The sequence below is a fragment of the Bufo gargarizans genome, chromosome 1 (genome assembly GCF_014858855.1).
Source record: "Bufo gargarizans isolate SCDJY-AF-19 chromosome 1, ASM1485885v1, whole genome shotgun sequence".
Taxonomy (NCBI): Eukaryota; Metazoa; Chordata; class Amphibia; order Anura; family Bufonidae; genus Bufo; species Bufo gargarizans.
The window spans coordinates 275567065-275585969 of NC_058080.1; positions in this window are offsets into that span (position 1 = coordinate 275567065).

The following is an 18905-nucleotide window of genomic DNA, read 5'->3' on the forward strand; positions in this document are numbered from 1 at the left end:
CGAAATCTGCTGGCTCGTTTTGATAAAAAAAACCTTTTATCTAACCTGTCAATCATGAGGATAAGGTGCCAGGGCGTTTCTCCTGGTCTGAACATGCCGCCCATTGTGGAAGCGCTCATCTCCATATTTATCTGTATCGCCGTCCTCAGGACAGCGATACAGATGGCTGTGCTGTGGGGCAGGGGAGAGAGAGGCATTTCCCTGCCCTGTTCTTCTGATAGGCCGCAGGCACTAATGTCTGCAGCCTATCAGAGGCCGGATTAGGCGGCGCGATGACGTCATCATCACGCCGCCTGAGTCGGGCAGCACACAGCAGGGACACAGGCCGGAAGAGGCCTGCATCGCATCACTGCTGATGAAGGTAAGTATTAGTGTTTTTTTTTTTTCTTTGCGGGGGGAGCTGGCACTATGGAGGCAGCTGGCACTATAGGGGGAGCTGGCACTATGGGGGAGCTGGCACTATAGGGGGAAGAGGGCTGGCACTATGGGGGAGCTGGCACTATGGGGGAGCTGGCACTATGGGGGGCTGGCACTATGGGGGGCTGGCACTATGGGGGAGCTGGCACTATAAGGGGAAGAGGGCTGGCACTATGGGGGAGTTGGCACTATGGGGGGAGCTGGCACTATGGGGGAGCTGGCACTATGGGGGGCTGGCACTATGGGGGAGCTGGCACTATAGAGGGAAGAGGGCTGGCACTATGGGGGAGCTGGCACTATAGGGGAGCTGGCACTATGGGGGGAGCTGGAACTATGGGGGATGCTGGCACTATGGGGTGAGTTGGCACTATGGTGGAGCTGGCACTATGGGGGGAGCTGGCACTATGGGGGGGCTGGCACTTTGAGGGGCTGGCACTATGGGGGGAGCTGGCACTATGGGGTGAGCTGGCACTATGGGGGGGCTGACACTATGGGGGGGGCTGACACTATGGGGGTGGCTAGCACTATGGGGGGGAGCTGGCACTATGAAGGGAGCTGGCACTATAAAGGGAGCTGACACTATGGGGGGAGCTGGCACTATGGGGGTATGTGGGGGCTCTAAAGGGGCTTTTTTTAATTATTGTCACATTATGGGGCACTATAGGGGTGAGAGGCAACATGGGGCAGCTGGTGTCACTATAGGGGCATTATTTGGGGGCACTATGGGGAAGTGGGGGCTCTAAAGGGGCCTTTTTTATTGGCACATTATGGGGGGCACTATGGCATTTGGTGGAACTAAGGGGGCATTTTTCACTGGCACATTATGGGAGGCACTATAGGGGAGAGCGGCACTATGGGGCATTATTTGGGGCTCTATGGGGGAGTGGCGCACTATTGAGGCATATAGTGGCACCAGTGGCGACTCTAGGAACAATATATAGGGGGGGCACAAAGATACCACAGTCAAAAATGGGGGGGCAAAAACAAAATAAGTATATCAATAAGATTACAAAAAAGAAAACAGAAGAAGCTGTTCAGTCGTCTGCTGTGCCGTCCTCTGCTTGCTTCCACGGATTCTTTCCCCTTTTTTCTGTCTCCCGTCAGTGCGCAGGCGCAGTGTTATGGTGGATCTGTGGAAGACACACTGTTATGGGGGCATCTGTGGATGACACATTATGCCTCTCATTAGCCCTCATTATGCCTCTCATATCAGCCCCCATATCAGCCCTTATGCCTCATTAGCCCCCATTATAAGCCCTTATGCCTCATTAGCCCCCATTATTCTTCTTATTAGCCCCATTAGCCCCCATTATGCCTCATTAGCCCACATTATGCCTCATTAGCCCACATTATGCCTCTAATTAGCCCCCATTATGCCTCTAATTAGCCCCCATTATGCCTCCTATTAGCCCCCATTATGCCTCCTATTAGCCCCCATTATGCCTCCTATTAGCCCCCATTATGCCTCCTATTATCCCCATTATGCCTCCTATTAGCCCCATTATGCCTCCTATTAGCCCCATTATGCCTCCTATTAGCCCCCATATGCCTCCAATTAACCCCCATATGCCTCCAATTAACCCCATATGCCTCCAATTAACCCCATATGCCTCCAATTAACCCCATATGCCTCCAATTAGCCCCATAGACCCCATATGCCTCCTATTAGCCCCCATATGCCTCCTATTAGCCCCCATATGCCTCCTATTAGCCCCCATATGCCTCCTATTAGCCCCCATACGCCTCCTATTAGCCCCCATATGCCTCCTATTAGCCCCCATATGCCTCCTATTAGCCCCATATGCCTCCAATTAGCCCCATATGCCTCCAATTAGCCCCCAAATATGCCTCCAAATGCCCCCATATGCCTCCAATTAGCCCCCAAATATGCCTCCTATTAGCCCCCAAATATGCCTCCAATTAGCCCCCAAATATGCCTCCAATTAGCCCCATATGCCTCCAAATGCCCCCATATGCCTCCTATTAGCCCCCATAATGCCCCCAGCAGCCACATTTTTTTATAAAAAAAAAAAACACTTACCTCTGCTGCTCCTGGATGGACGCCGCCTGCCATTTTCTCCCTCCTTAGTCGACTGTGCTCTAAACTGGCGCGCACAGCCGACAGCCGAGGACCAGGAAGTGGTGAGTACAGAGCGTTCACCACTTCCTGGTCTTTCTGTACTAATGAGCGCTTCCATAATGGAAGCGCTCATTAGTATTCACTCGGGGGAATCAGCGGGGGGGCACCCGGGGGGGCAAGGAACAACATAGGGGGGGCAATTCCCCCCCCCCCCTCGCCCCCCTCTAGCGACGCCACTAAGTGGCACTAAGAAGGGTCATTTTTTACTGGCACATTATGGGGGAGAGGAGCACTTTAGGGACATCTGCTGAAGGGCACTAAGAAGGGGCATTGTTTTACTGGCATATTATGGGGGACACTATGGGGAAGGGGGAGAGGAGCACTATGAGGGCATTTACTGGGGCACTATATAGGGGTATTTTATACTGGCATACATTATGGGGACATTAGCTCAACTGCGGGCCCTAAGCGGGAGTATTTCATCTACTGTCATATTATAGGGAGAATTATAACTACTAGGGGGTATTATGGGGAGCTTTACTACTACTGGGGGGCTATGAGGAACATGATTACTAGTATGGGCACCATAGGGGCATTATTACTACTATGTGTGCTCTGGCAGAGAATTATTTCTATTGGTGGGATTTTGGGGAGCATTGTTACTTTGGGGGGCACCCTGGCATAGTATCAGCTTAGCACAATTATTTTTGGGGGACATTATCTTTATACTATTAGTGTCTGGGAGCAGTTATTTTTTAGAGCACTGTGTGCCAATACTTGTTTCTGCAGTATAGTATTGGAGGTGGCAGGAAAGGGTGTTCAGAAGCTGTGAAGATGATGGAAATGTGGGAAACTAATGTCTGTTTGTCAATCTCTGCAGAGAAGGGAGATTGCTGAAAAATCATCATGGCGGTCTGGTCTGAATGAAGAAGATGAGGAAAGAGAATGTCTACAACAAAGGTGACATCACTGGATGTAAGAGGTATGGGGCGCTATGTAGGAGAGGAGATGCTCCGGCTCCCCCTCTGCCATTTGCAGAAGGAGGATTCAGAGCTGGGTGAGGACGGCCAAAGGGGGCAGCAGGCCATGGGCGGGTGACAGATAGTGGGGTGGGGAACCACAGGCCTTGAGCAGGATCTGGGGAGGGAGGAGAGCGGAGGAGCTTCCTGGCTGTAGCTTGTTGTCTATTGTATAATGTGAAGCAGGCAGTGCAGTCAGGACAGGCCTCCCCCTCCTTATGATGTGTAGAGACAGGCCTCAACTATAGAATTTCAGCTGTACAGTGTTTGTTGGGAGTGGCCTATTATATGTAGGAGGGGCTTTTAATAATGGGCGGGGCTAAAATGGGCCACTTGACTGCATTTGCCCCCCAGGACTATGGCTGCCAGCCCTCCCCTGCACAAGGAGGGGTCTTTTCCTTCTTTAGGGATGATGGTTATTTGGGAAGCAAGCATATGGGGATGTAGGGGTTTCCCTTCCCAGACTGAGTTACAAACTTGAAGGAGTTTGGGTAAAAGGATGCCTTGGAAGGAGTCATAGTATTTCATAGGTAATCCATCTGGACCTGGACTTTTATGAAGGGGAGAGTCCTTAAGGGCCTTCCTCAGTTCTTTAATTGTAAATGGACGGTAAATCAGCTGCGATTGCTCTACTGTTAGCTTAAGCTTGATATCAATCTAGCAGAGCATTGAATGGGGAGATCTCTGGTTCCATGTGAGGTACAGGGCTGGTTCTAACTTTGTTAGAAATAGGTTGTCGTGTACTATATGATGTCTGATTAGAATTTTTTACATTAGTCATGGGATAACCCCTTTAAGGATAAAACAGGGTCAGTGTCTACCTGCTTCCACCTCAGAGGATCACACAAATGTGTTTACAGTCCCTCCAATAACTGTAGACTGGTAGAACATGTCTTGTCTGTTTTGTGGACAAGGATTGGAAATTTCTACAGAAGTTAAAAAATAAATTGTGGCATGCACCAGCGGCTTTTAGCGTATCCGCCATTTACAGACGATAAAACACTTACGACCGTGTACATGAGCCCTAATATGTATATTTACTCATATTCCTTTTCCTACAGCCTGTCCACCTCAAGTTGCGAGTAGAGACTTTATCTCTAGACCTCCATACATTTCCATGGGATTAAGTGATTTGCTTGTGTGAAGATTGGTGCTTATCTTATTAAACAATACCACAATGGCCCAGTTGACCCAACATCTGGTATTAGCATAATTGAATTGGATCAAAAAATAGATGTTCCTATCACCACACAGCCTCCCAGATTCAGCTGATTCTGTTGACTCTTGGTTTCTCCATCTGGGTCGCTGGTCTGGGGCTTGTATCCTGAAAGCTTCTTGCCTTAACTATCAGCCTGGCGTCCACCGGCATGCCACGCAGATAGGAAGACTGTTGGAACCGTCTCTGTGTGGTTGGTGATTGAACCTGTTTGGTCGCTGCATCATAAATTTTGGTGATGCTATGACTGCTGTGTGTTTAATCCATAAAGTCGAGTTCCTATAGAAGCACAGAAAAGCATAGTAAATATGTGGTTGGAAACCAACTGTTTCAGATTGATAGACAAAAATTTCTGCCCATTTACGGCATATCCATATAAAAAATGTCACACCCCAAAAGAGTGGAGCTCGCCTACTTCGCTATTTTGTTAAGCCCCACTAAAGTGAAAGGAGAGAGCAGCTCAACGTCGGCCACTTCCCCCTTTCCTGGCTGTGTGTGACAGGGTCCCTTTCTTGGAAATTTTACTGCAGATTTTGCTGACATTCCACAGTGGATTTCGGTGCGGATTTACCAAAGATCTAACCCTACGCATTGCAAACGGTGAAATATACAGTGGAACTCTGTAGCATAAATTAAACCAATCAGATTCTATGTTTCATTTTGGACAGCGCCTTTGGAAAATGAAATGAGGAATCTGATTGGTTGATATGGGCAACTAAGCCAGTTCTACTTTACACCAGTTTGATAAATGACCCCCTTAATTCTTCTCTGTACCAATCCTGATTCCTATTCGGTTTGAATGTGTACTCTTTGTGGACGCTTCCTTGCTGATTGTTTTTAGATGAGCTATTGGTCATTTCAAAGACAATGTATAAAGAAACTGGTTATACTAAAATCTTGTTAATGTGATAGTTTGGTAGATCGCTACTTATTGGCCCCAAAAGAAAAGTCCACTGGAATCTGTGTAAATTCAGATGTAGCAAATGGACTTGAGGGCATGGGTGTGCATATTACACCTCAAATCTGTCATTACACTCTCTAACTTACTATTGTTAGGGCAGCTTTTAAATGCCATAGTGATTAGGGGCCTTTCTAGTGACAAGTATATTGTACAGTCTCCAGTCAGCCAAGAAAGGGTTAATACTTGGGACCACTGGGGCTGACTTCACAGTTAAAGTGCATGAGGTAGGTATTGATAACAAGACCCTGTAGTAACTATGGCAACTGTGCTGCTGATGTCATAGATGCATAAGTCTATGACATAAAGGACCCACAGATGAAGGTTCCATAACAGAAGGACAAACGGCCATTTGCAGAGCCATGCTTGATGTGTCTGGAGACCTGGAGCTTCACCATCTGTAGAGGGAGGAAGGGGACGCCCGCCTAGCCAGATCAGCCCTATCGCCTAACCAGCCAGATCAAGTCCAAAAAGTTGAGAGGTATGCTGACATGTGAATTAGGCTTAAAGGGGTTGTCTCACTTCAGCAAGTGGCATTTCTTATGTAGAGAAAGTAAATGCAAGGCACTTACTAATGTAGTGTGATTCACCATATTACCTCCTTTGCACACTATAGGAAAAAGCACTAGCCTATGTCAGGTCTTACGGTACCAACCACCAAATATGTAGGTCAGCACTTTTTCCTATAGTGTGCAAGCACGGCCACCACTGATGGATTTCAGGGTGGTCATAACCATGGAAAAGAGCAGTGTATAATGTGAAATGTGGAAACATGAGTCCAGCCAAACGAAGCAATATGGATAATGACAATAAATTAGTAAGTGGTTTGTCCTAACTTCCTCTACATAATAAATGCTATTTGCTGAAGTGAGACAACCCCTTTAAGATGACAGTGGTCAGGCTGGAAAATACAAAGAAAAAAGTATACTATTAGACTCTGCCATAGGTGCTATTACACTTCTGCACATGGCTGACCTGGAGGCCTTTGTTAGGCCTCCTACTCCTATAGCAACCCAGTGGCACCACACAGGTTTGTTGCAACGTGCTGACATAGGAAGCCCCTTTCGTCTCTTAAACTCCTTAGATGCTACGGTTGCTATTGTTTGCAGCATCCAAGGCATTAATCAGCCAGGCCTGGAGCCTGGTTTTCAGTCAAAACTGGCCTCCCACAGCGACCACACAGAAACAACTTCTGCTATTATGTCAATTGGCTGGAACTACATAGTTCCCATGATGTATTAAAATGTCACAGGGTGAGAAGGGGTTAACAAGTTATGGTAAGGCTGTATTCACACCTGTGTTGTGTTGTCTGTCTGAATATCTGGCAATATCAGCAGTCATATGAACAGGTAACCAGTACATTGCTGCCACCTAGTGGAGGGGTGAAATACATTTTACTTACAAAGGGAAAAACGGCCCCATTTCCACCCTGGAGAAAGGCATCTACTGTAGCTACTAATGAGTGGAAATGACACAAGGCTATTGAGCCTTTCAGTACAATCTTTTCAGGGAGCTGATCCCTAACATGCTGAACCGACATGTCTGAATTCTGTTACCGTACAATCCTAAACGCTCTAAGCTCTATAAAGCCTCATTCACACCTCAGTGTTCCACGCACGTGCGCTGTGCATGTTCTCCACGGACAGCTCACATCCTCATTCATTTTAATGTGTGTTTTCACACATCAGAGTTTTAGCACGGTCCGTAGGTCTGTGTTTTCAGCACGGATAAATGCTCTACTTTGTCCGTGTTCACGGATCCCTCATGCCCATTATAGTTTATGTATCCGTGAAAACCACGAATACAACACGGATCCATCAGTGTTTCAGGGATCATTAGGAAGAGATGCTTTGAAAATTATTTTTCAGCTGTGCAGTGTCAGTGAAACACGGATGACACACGGACAGCAAAATATGCACACACGGACCACACATGGATCCTTCACAGATATCTTCATGGAGGCATCACTGACCTCCATTTCACAGATTTAAGCACGGATGTGTAAATGAGGCTTAAGGCACACTTTCAGTTTTTCGTGGCCATTTTCCAACCATTTGTGCATCCATTTTTTGTCTGTCTGTCCGTTGTTATTCACGGCTGTTAAAAATTGCTTTTTAAAAAAAACAAAAAAGATCCCAACCCCTGCAGTGCTCTCAGTGTACAGAATACCCCCCAGCAGTAATAATGTCCCCCATAGTGGCCCCCAGCAGTAATAATGTCCCCCATAGTGCCCCCCGGCAGTAATAATGTCTCCCATAGTGGCCATTAGCAGTACTAATGTTCCCCATGGTGGCCGATAATGTTCGCCATAGTGACCCCTGCAGTAATAATGCCCCATAGTGGCTCCCTGCTGTAATGTTTTATTTCAGAAAAAAAAAAAAAGAAGAAAAAAAAAATATGTATTGTCACCTCATCCTGTTGCTCCTCTATTGAATGAAAAGGACCTGCCGAAGGATCGGCGCTCAGAGTGATGACGTCATCGCACGCTCCTAGCGTGACAGATCCTCTTCAATCAAAAGAGGAGTTACTGTCTCTTTGTGTGCAAGTGGATGAGGTATCACAATATATGCAATGGGCGGCCGCGCCACTGGGCCCTCTATGTAGCATCCCAGGTGTAGGAACGGCCGAGTGGTATAGGGTGGCCTAAAATGTCCCTTTATATGAGGTGTGAGTGTCACGGTGCTCCTACCTGGATAAGGCTGGACCAAAGGCGTTGGCTCCGAAGCAAACAAATAGGGGAATAGAGTGATAAAAGAATAACTTGAGTCCAGATCTTGAGATGCAGTTCCAACTTTGCCTTGGTCCCAGCAGGCTTTAGCATTAAGCGCAGGCAAACTCATCACTGCTACATTTGTTGCTCTCTGGCTCTGCTGCACTATCAGGCTGGCTGTATAACTTTGCTTCTTCTTTATGCTGCACAACACTTAGTAGTCTGACTCTATGTTTGGCAAGGAAATACTCCTACTGGCTCCTGAGGCTTCAAGCTTTGGCCTCCATGTTCAGCAGAGCTGAGGGTGCTCTGGGTGGCTTGGCTTGGGCATGTTCAGGAGAGGGGGTTTAGAATGGAATGGAAAGCTCCATTCTACCTAACTATAGCTCTGCCGTATTTGCTGCCACCTGCTGGTAAACCAGGCAAATTACATTTAAACACAACAGTTGCAAACATTAGAAATGCACAGTGTAGTGGACCTGAAATAAATACACAAGATGACATGATATTAGCACTTTAGAGATAGTAGCGGGGTGAAGAAGTGGTAATGCCACTCTGGGGCGTTACATATACACTGCTCGTTACCATGGTTATGACCACCCTGTAATCCTCTCTGGTGACCAGGATTGCGGAAACTCACATAGGCTGGTGCTTTCTCCTATAGTGTGCAAGCAGGGCCACCACTGATGGTTTACAGGGTGGTCGTAACCATGGGAAAAAGCAGTGTATAATGTGATGGAAAAATGAATCCAGACAGCAAAGGAATTGAAGTTGAATAGGTCTTGATTCGTCATGGCTGCCGCACAGACATTGCCCGTGCATTAGGGACCGCAAATTGCAGTCCCTAATGTATGGAACGACCGCACAACGGCCGTGTGCATGAGGCCTAAGGCTGAGTTCACATGTAGTTTAAGCATCTGTTATGCACATGTTGCCTTCGTTTTAGCCATTTCTGTCTACGATCCGTTATTTTAGACTGCAAAAAAAAAACTTTATGTAGGAATTTTTTCCCTCTAAAATAACGGATCCCAGACAGAAATGGCTAAAAAGGATGCAACATGTGCATAACTGAGCATAACGGATGCTTACAATACAGAAGAACGGAAAGCTAAACGGTGATGTGAACCTGGCCTAACAGGCGCTCCAGCACTAAGATCCCGTTGGAGATTGCCACTACTTAAAAAAAAATCTGGATTTCTGGCACCTTTATATACTGCCCTGAGATAAGGCAGCACAAATAGGTGACAAACCCCCTTTAATTTCTACCTCTCCATGGCATAAAATGTAAAGATTATTTGGATTTCATTCACACTTGACACAAGTGCAGGAATTCATCAAGATTAGTATTTGAAAAGAAAAAGTGATCAGGCAGGTAATGTCCCCTTTAACTCTGATGTTGACATCACCATGGCAACTGCAGTAAACACACAGCTATTGGTCGGCTTGAATCTAAAAAACATCAGTTGGCTCCTTGGGAGATGAAACTGATTTTATGGTTAGTGATGAATTTCGGAGACACCCGGAGGAGCTGCTTTTACGCCCACTGCTCACGGTGGGATTTCTGGGGTAAGATACTGAGATATATCTAACTGTTATATTCAGGTGCGGGATATCTCCGTATAAAACTGGTGTGTTTCTAGTAAGCTACAATAAATACAATAAAGCAGGAAAAGATGGTTAGCGTTTTCCCTAAATTTGAACAGTTTATTATGTGTCTAGGGAAAATAGGACTTTTGGTCAGGTCTGCAACACTTGTGGTGAAGTTACCTAAAGAAAGGTGAAGTATAAAGAATGGCAGACACTGCAGATGATTGCATTAGGGCCTTATTCATACAGTCAGTGTTTGGTCAGTGATTTCCATCAGTGATTTTGAGCCAAAACCAAGTGCGGGTCCAAAACACAGAACAGGTGCAGATCTTTTCCTTCTACCTTATGTCTGTGTAGGATCCACTCCTGGTTTTGGCTCACAATCACTGATAGAAATCACTGACCAAACACTGACTGTGTGAATGAAGCCCTAAAATGTGAAAATTCTTGGCGTCTTTAAACTCATCTCATGTAGTTGCCTGTAAGTGAGGTTCTTCATATGCATTGCGGCTTTAGGCCTCATGCACACGACCGTTGTTATAGGCATTTATATTGCCGGCGCCCGTTCCGCAAATTGCAGAAGGCAACACGGGCGGCTTCCATTTTTTGCGGATCTGCGGTTTGCGGACCGCAAAAAATGGCACGGTCGTGTGCATGAGGCCTTAGCTCGTGAATAGGGATGAGCGAACCCGAACTGTATAGTTCGGGTTCGTACCGAATTTTGGGGTGTTCGTGACACGGACCCGAACCTGAACATTTTCGTAAAAGTCCGGGTTCGGGTTCGGTGCTTTCTTGGCGCTTTTTGAAAGGCTGCAAAGCAGCCAATCAACAAGCGTCATACTACTTGCCCCAAGAGGCCATCACAGCCATGCCTACTATTGGCATGGTTGTGATTGGCCAACTGCAGCAAGTGACCCAGCCTCTATTTAAGCTGGAGTCACGTAGCGCGTGATCGTTCTACAGCTGTGGATCATTCAACCTCTGCTATTTAAATGCTCACCGTTTTTAGGCTGCCCAGAGCGTTTTTCTGTCACTTTTTTCTGGGGTGATCGGCGGCCATTTTGTGTTTTGTGGTGCGCCAGCACAAGCTGCCACCAAGTACATTTAACCAATAGTGTTTTTTTTTTTTTTTTTGCTATATCCTATATCAGGGGCTTGGCTGTGCTTACTATTTTATTGAGGGGTGAAATACAATTGCCAAAATAGCAGTACCCTAAATCTGGTGTTTCAGCTGTGGCTAGCCAATTGTAATACTGTCTGCTGTCTGGCAAAGGATATATTTTTGTTCTGGGTTGAAATACAATTCCCAACTTAGCAATTCCCTAAATAGGTGGTTTCTGCTGTATCAGGCCAAGTTTAAATCTATCCATAAAAGGGTATATTAGATTGAAGGTGCGGATAGGGTCATCCTCAATAACTTCACATACTACCGTGCATTTCCAAGTCTAATTCTGTCCGTAAACGTATACCTGTCATCCAGTGCCTAAATAATAGGCCTACAATTTATATTCAGCTAAATCTGTCGTTACTGCTGTACTGTTGTGGCTGGTCAAGTCATTTAGTGTCCGTCAAAGCACAGTTTTTGTTCTGGGTTGAAATACAATTCCCAACTTAGCAATTCCCTAAATCAGTGGTTTCTGCTGTATCAGGCCAAGTTTAAATCTATCCATAAAAGGGTATATTAGATTGAAGGTGCTGATAGGGTCATCCTCAACAGGCTAACTTATCGGGTTATCGCGTGATTTCTCAAAAATGTTTTTTTCGCAGGGGAGCATGTTTTTGACCCCCTGATCATTCTGGACTATAAAGTTTTGTATGGGATTTCGGGGTGACCTGAAGTCGCTAATCTGTGCCATATATGGCGCAGACCCCCAAAGACTAAGTCGGCAAAAATTGCTCTGATTTTTGTGAGTCGATGTGGAGTGGAAACTTCGTGCAACCCTTAGCTTAAGTTTCCGTTTTGCACACAATCACACGGTCGGTGACCGTTTTTCAAAGTTTTTCACATTTTGTCACATTTGGCAACCAGTTGAGAAAAAAAAAAAGTTAGAATTTTTGAAATCTGAAGGTGAAGTTTCGAAGGGACTTCGAAGACGAGCGTTTTGACACCTGACTCACTCCATTGCCTTAAAGGGCCCCTGCGCAATATGCAAATTTAGCCGATTCAAAGCCGTGTTTTCCAAAACCTACTTGTGTTTTAGGGCCAATAACTCAAAAACGATGCTACTTAGGCTACTTTCACACTAGCGTTCGGGCGGATCCGTTCTGAACGGATCCGCTCATAATAATGCAGACGGAGGCTCCGATCAGAACGGATCCGTCTGCATTATTTTTTAGCATAGAACAGCTAAGTGTGAAAATAGCCTAGTACGGATCCGTCCAGACTTTCAATGTAAAGTCAATGGGGGACGGATCCGCTTGAAGATTGAGCCACATTGTGGCATCTTCAAACGGATCCGTCCCCATTGACTTACATTGAAAGTCTGGACGGATCCGCACGGATCCGCACGCCTCCGAACGGCCAGGCGGCCACCCGAACGCTGCAAGCAGCGTTCAGCTGTCCGCCTGTCCGTGCGGAGGCGAGCGGAGCGGAGGCTGAACGCCGCCAGACTGATGCAGTCTGAGCGGATCCGCCTCCATTCAGACTGCATCAGGGCTGGACGGCTGCGTTCGGGTCCGCTCGTGAGCTCCTTCAAACGGAGCTCACGAGCGGACCAGCGAACGCTAGTGTGAAAGCAGCCTTAGACATATAATGCTACAAAGACACAGAAGACACAAGCTCAAACTTCCATTCCAATTTCCGTGAAATTTGGACAAAAGGGGACCGCGCAGGAATTTTTACATGAGGCCTCATTTTTAACTGCATATGATTTTATGCGCTTTATGTATTTTTCAAAAACTATAAACCACAGACATGTGAGTTCTTTTCCCATATATTAAGGACACCCTGAAGTACATTTATGACAAGTTTTGTCATCCTACGCTCTATAGTTTTTACGCAGCCCCCTATTAAATCTTGCTTTTTTGCGTTTTAGGCAATTTTGAGGTCAATGGCGATTTTTTTTCCTCAGAAACGCTGCGGCGTGGAGGCTTGAAATTAATCACATTTGTTCATCATATTATAAAGTACTAGCATAAAAAAATTCAGACTTCTATCTATAAAGGTGTCCGAACAATACATTTTGAAATGTACCTCTGATAAAATGACAAATGTGAGTTTCTGCTAGTGAACTTCATGTGGCCAACACTAGGTGGCGCACACTAGCATTTTCTTACTGATTTCCCATGTTAAAGCATAGACCCAACTAAAACACATATATCTCACAAAGCAAAGGTTGAAAAAATCTAAAACTTGCAGGTCTTAGAGTGCTAGGTATAACCTTCAAGCTTTGTAAAGGGTTTGAATGGGTTGCGTGTGAATTTTGAGATATTTGGATCAGAACCGAAGCAATTTTTCCAAAATCATAAAAACTAGGCTGCACTTAAGCACTCATATCTCACCAACTAATAGTGCGAAAGATCTAAAACTTGCAGGTGTTAGAGGGCTAGGTATAATCTTCAAGCTTTGTAAAGGGTTTGATTGTGCTGTGTTTGGGTTCTGAGATATTTGGATCAGAACCAGAGCAATCTTCTCATTGACAATAATGGAAAATTCATAAAAAGTAGGCCCCACTTAGGCACTAATATCCCAACAACTGATTGTCCAGAAGATCTGAAACTTGCAAATGTAAGAGGGCTAGGTATAAACTTCAAGCTTTGTAAAGGGTTTGACTGGCTTGCCTTTGGGTTCTGAGATATTTGGATCAGAACCGAAGCAATTTTCCCATTGACAATTATAGGAAAATCATAAAAACTAGGCCCCACTTAAGCTCTTATAACTCAACAACTGATAGTCTGGAAGATCTGAAACTTTCAGGTGTTAGAGGACTAGGTATATCCTTCAAGCTTGATAAAGGGTTTGACTGGGTTCCCTTTGAGTTGTGAGACATTTGGATCAGAACCGAAGCAATTTTCCCAAATTCATAAAAACTAGGCCCCACTTAACCGGCAGGTTTTAGAGAACTAGGTATAACCTTCAAGTGTTGTAAAGGGTTTGATTGGGCTGCGTTTGGGTTCTGAGATATTTGGATCAGAACTTGAGCAATTTTCCCATTGACAATAATGGAAAAATCATAAAAAGTAGGCCCCACTTAGGCACTAATATCCCAACAACTGATTGTCCAGAAGATCTGAAACTTGCAAATGTAAGAGGGCTAGGTATAACATTCAAGCTTTGTAAAGGGTTTGACTGGCTTGCCTTTGGGTTCTGAGATATTTGGATCAGAACCGAAGCAATTTTCCCATTGACAATTATAGGAAAATCATAACAACTAGGCCCCACTTAAGCTCTTATAAATCACCAACTGAAAGTCCGGAAGATCTGAAACTTGCAGGTGTTAGAGGGTTAGGTATATCCTTCAAGCTTTATAAAGGGTTTGACTGGCTTGCCTTTGGGTTCTGAGATATTTGGATCAGAACCGAAGCAATTTTCCCATTGACAATTATAGGAAAATCATAACAACTAGGCCCCACTTAAGCTCTTATAAATCACCAACTGAAAGTCCGGAAGATCTGAAACTTGCAGGTGTTAGAGGGCTAGGTATATCCTTCAAGCTTTATAAAGGGTTTGACTAGGTTCCCTTTGAGTTGTGAGACATTTGGATCAGAACCAAAACAATTTTCCCAAATTCATAAAACCTAGGCCCCACTTAAGCACTCATATCTCACCAATTAATAGTCCTGTAAGATCTGCTACCGTGCATTTCCAAGTCTAATTCTGTCCGTAAACGTATACCTGTCATCCAGGGCCTAAATACTAGGCCTACAATTTATATTCAGCTAAATCTGTGGTTATTGCTGTGGCTGGTCAAGTTATTTAGTGTCCGTCAAAGCACAGTTTTTGTTCTGGGTTGAAATACAATTCCCAACTTAGCAATTCCCTAAATCAGTGGTTTCTGCTGTATCAGGCCAAGTTTAAATCTATCCATAAAAGGGAATATTAGATTGAAGGTGCGGACAGGGTCATCCTCAATAACTTCACACGCTACCGTGCATTTCCAAGTCTAATTCTGTCCGTAAAAGGGATACCTGTTATCCAGGGTCTAAATACTAGGCCTACAATTTATATTCAGCTAAATCTGTCGTTACTGCTGTGCCTGTATTAGTTTAATACGGTACCTAAATAGATAGCCAGATAGTGTTAGGTGTCTGTAAAAAAGGCCTGAATTTGAATTCAATACATTGGGCCAAATAATTTTTTTCTTATTGTGGTGAACGGTAACAATGAGGAAAAAAACTAGTAAGGGACGCGGACGCGGACATGGTCGTGGTGGTGTTAGTGGACCCTCTGGTGCTGGGAGAGGACGTGGCCGTTCTGCCACACCCACACGTTCTAGTGAACCAACTACCTCAGGTCCCAGTAGCCGCCAGAATTTACAGCGATATTTGGTGGGGCCCAATGCCGTTCTAAGGATGGTAAGGCCTGAGCAGGTACAGGCATTAGTTAATTGGGTGGCCGACAGTGGATCCAGCACGTTCACATTATCTCCCACCCAGTCTTCTGCAGAAAGCGCACAGATGGCGCCTGAAAACCAAGCCCATCAGTCTGTCACATCACCCCCATGCATATCAGGGAAACTGTCTGAGCCTCAAGTTATGCAGCAGTCTCTTATGCTGTTTGAAGACTCTGCTGGCAGGGTTTCCCAAGGGCATCCACCTAGCCCTTCCCCAGTGGTGGAAGACATAGAATGCACTGACGCACAACCACTTATGTTTCCTGATGATAAGGATATGGGAATACCACCTCAGCATGTCTCTGATGATGACGAAACACAGGTGCCAACTGCTGCGTCTTTCTGCAGTGTGCAGACTGAACAGGAGGTCAGGGAGGAAGACTGGGTGGAATACGATGCAGGGGACGATGAGGTCCTAGACCCCACATGGAATGAAGGTCGTGCCACTGACTTTTAGAGTTCGGAGGAAGAGGCAGTGGTGAGACCGAGCCAACAGCGTAGCAAAAGAGGGAGCAGTGGGCAAAAGCAGAACACCCGCCGCCAAGAGACTCCGTCTGCTACTGACCGCCGCCATCTGGGACCGAGCACCCCAAAGGCAGCTTCAAGGAGTTCCCTGGCATGGCACTTCTTCAAACAATGTGCTGACGACAAGACCCAAGTGGTTTGCACGCTGTGCCATCAGAGCCTGAAGCGAGGCATTAACGTTCTGAACCTTAGCACAACCTGCATGACCAGGCACCTGTATGCAAAGCATGAACTGCAGTGGAGTAAACACCTTAAAAACAAGGAACTCACTCAGGCTCCCCCTGCTACCTCTTCTGCTGCTGCCGCCTCGGCCTCTTCTGCTGCTGCCGCCTCAGCCTCTTCCTCCGCCTCTGGAGGAACGTTGGCACCTGCCGCCCAGCAAACAGAGGATGTACCACCAACACCACCACCTCCGTCACCAAGCATCTCAACCATGTCACACGGCAGCGTTCAGCTCTCCATCTCACAAACATTTGAGAGAAAAACGTAAATTCCCACCTAGCCACCCTCGATCCCTGGCCCTGAATGCCAGCATTTCTAAACTACTGGCCTATGAAATGCTGTCATTCAGGCTGGTGGACACAGACAGCTTCAAACAGCTCATGTCGCTTGCTGTCCCACAGTATGTTGTTCCCAGCCGCCACTACTTCTCCAAGAGAGCCGTGCCTTCCCTGCACAACCAAGTATCCGATAAAATCAAGTGTTCACTGCGCAACGCCGTCTGTGGCAAGGTCCACCTAACCACAGATACGTGGACCAGTAAGCATGGCCAGGGACGCTATATCTCCCTAACTGCACACTGGGTAAATGTAGTGGCGGCTGGGCCCCAGGCGGAGAGCTGTTTGGCGCACGTCCTTCCGCCGCCAAGGATCGCAGGGCAACATTTTTTGCCTCCTGTTGCCTCCTCCTCCTACTCGGCTTCCTCCTCCTCTTCTTCCACCTGCTCATCCAGTCAGCCACACACCTTCACCACCAACTTCAGCACAGCCCGGGGTAAACGTCAGCAGGCCATTCTGAAACTCATATGTTTGGGGGACAGGCCCCACACCGCACAGGAGTTGTGGCGGGGTATAGAACAACAGACCGACGAGTGGTTGCTGCCGGTGAGCCTCAAGCCCGGCCTGGTGGTGTGCGATAATGGGTGAAATCTCGTTGCAGCTCTGGGACTAGTCGGTTTGACGCACATCCCTTGCCTGGCACATGTGCTGAATTTGGTGGTGCAGAAGTTCATTCACAACTACCTCGACATGTCAGAGCTGCTGCATAAAGTGTGGGCCGTCTGTTCGCGCTTCCGGCGTTCACATCCTGCCGCTGCTCACCGGAAGCGCTACAGCGTAACTTCGGCCTTCCCGCTCACCGCCTCATATGCGACGTGCCCACCAGGTGGAACTCCACTTTGCACATGCTGGACAGACTGTGCGAGCAGCAGCAGGCCATAGTGGAGTTTCAGCTGCAGCACGCACGGGTCAGTCGCACTGCGGAACAGCACCACTTCACCACCAATGACTGGGCCTCCATGCGAGACCTGTGTGCCCTGTTGCGCTGTTTCGAGTACTCCACCAACATGGCCAGTGGCGATGATGCCGTTATCAGCGTTACAATACCACTTCTATGTCTCCTTGAGAAAACACTTAGGGCGATGATGGAAGAGGAGGTGGTCCAGGAGGAGGAGGCGGAGGAAGAGGGGTCATTTTTAGCACTTTCAGGCCAGTTTCTTCGAAGTGACTCAGAGGGAGGTTTTTTGCAACAGCAGAGGCTAGGTACAAATGTGGCCAGCCAGGGCCCACTACTGGAGGACGAGGAGGACGAGGATGAGGAGGAGGTGGAGGAGGATGAGGATGAAGCATGTTCACAGCGGAGTGGCACCCAACGCAGCTCGGGCCCATCACTGGTGCGTGGCTGGGGGGAAACGCAGGACGATGACGATACGCCTCCCACAGAGGACAGCTTGTCCTTACCTCTGGGCAGCCTGGCACACATGAGCGACTACATGCTGCAGTGCCTGCGCAACAACAGCAGAGTTGCCCACATTTTAACGTGTGCGGACTACTGGGTTGCCACCCTGCTGGATCCATGGTACAAAGACAATGTGCCCACCTTACTTCCTGCACTGGAGCGTGATAGGAAGATGCGTGAGTACAAGCGCACATTGGTAGACGCGCTACTAAGAGCATTCCCAAATGTCACAGGGGAACAAGTGGAAGCCCAAGGCGAAGGCAGAGGAGGAGCAAGAGGTCGCCAACGCAGCTGTGTCACGGCCAGCTCCTCTGAGGGCAGGGTTAGCATGGCAGAGATGTGGAAAAGTTTTGTCAACACGCCACAGCTAACTGCACCACCAACTGATACGGAACGTGTTAGCAGGAGCCAACATTTCACTAACATGGTGGAACAGTACGTGTGCACACCCCTCCACGTACTGACTGATGGTTCGGCCCCATTCAACTTCTGGGTCTCCAAATTGTCCACGTGGCCAGAGCTAGCCTTTTATGCCTTGGAGGTGCTGGCCAGCGTTTTGTCTGAACGTGTATTCAGCACAGCAGGGCGCGTCATTACAGACAAACGCAGCCGCCTGTCTACAGCCAATGTGGACAAGCTGACGTTCATAAAAATGTACCAGGCATGGATCCCACAGGGCCTGTCCATCCCTTGTGCAGATTAGACATTTATAACTACCTCCCCTTAACCATATATTATTGTACTCCAGGGCACTTCCTCATTCAATCCTCTTTTTATTTTCATTTTACCATTATATTGCGGGGCAACCCAAAGTTGAATGAACCTCTCCTCTGTCTGGGTGCCGGGGCCTAAAAATATCTGACAGTGGCCTGTTCCGGTGTTGGG